Raw genomic sequence first — 1,064 nt, 5'->3', positions numbered from 1 at the left:
TTTGGTCAGCAGCAGGTCCATGGCTCCTGCAGCTCTCACCAAGTCTCTTCCACTAGCTTCTCAGTGTCCTGAGCCAGGCACATTTGCAGATTCAAGGTGAAGGGCACCAGCTCCTTCTGCAAGTCATTATGTTATCAAGGGTTGAGGCAGACAGAGACAGATGTGGTTCCAGTTTGTCCTCGCTCTCCCTTGCTTCCCCCTTAACTCTTTTTCTGATTTTCTGATTTCTCTGACTTTAGCAGTTGTAGATGAAGAGGCAGCCAGCCTTCCATAGGCTTTCCCCCTTACCCCCACAATCATGTAAAACGTGATCTCTACAATTAATTCCTTATTTTATATTGCTCATGGAGGTTCTGCTTCCCTGGTTAAAACTTAACAGATATGTGAATGAATTTTACCCTAACACATATACATAAATGTATCTTATGTCGATGTCACTTCAAATCAGTGGGGAATGAAAAGGTTATTCAGTCAGCATCCTTGAAAAAAATTAGCTAATATATTTGGAAACTAGTATATCTGTACTTCATGTCATTCATAAAAATGTGATGATATGTTTATAGAAACATATTGGAAGAAAATATAGAATATATTTATAGCCCCAGAATACAGAAACAAAATGCAAACATCGAAAAAATTGAAAATTTTAATGTATCAAACATAAAGCTGTTCAAAGGCAGTTTTATTTTTTGAGTTTGTCCAAAATTTTTTTTAAAAAAAGAATCTCAGGGGACTGACTTTGAATCAAGCCATCCAGCTAGATGATAAAAGTTGTATAAAATTTCCAAAATGGAGTGTGTGTGTGTGTGAGAGAGACAGAGAGATAGATAGATGGAGGGAATATGTGTGTTTGAAGAGAACTTTGGTCATAAGAGCAGCGTGGGCCAGGTATGGAGTCAGGAGCCTTTAGCCATACTGGGAATCAGTATTCCTTCCTGGCTGGATCACAGAAGGAAGATAGGAGATGTGGCTGAAAAGTCATGTTGCTGCAGACACGGAGCTCACAACAGGAGAATACACAGAGCATCCCCCATCCCATTCTGTCAGGACTTGCTCTTTGCCCC

This window comes from Lipotes vexillifer, unplaced genomic scaffold, assembly GCF_000442215.2.
Source record: "Lipotes vexillifer unplaced genomic scaffold, Lipotes_vexillifer_v1.1 scaffold914, whole genome shotgun sequence".
In the NCBI taxonomy this organism is placed as follows: domain Eukaryota; kingdom Metazoa; phylum Chordata; class Mammalia; order Artiodactyla; family Lipotidae; genus Lipotes; species Lipotes vexillifer.
Note: the sequence above shows the minus strand (reverse complement) of the source record.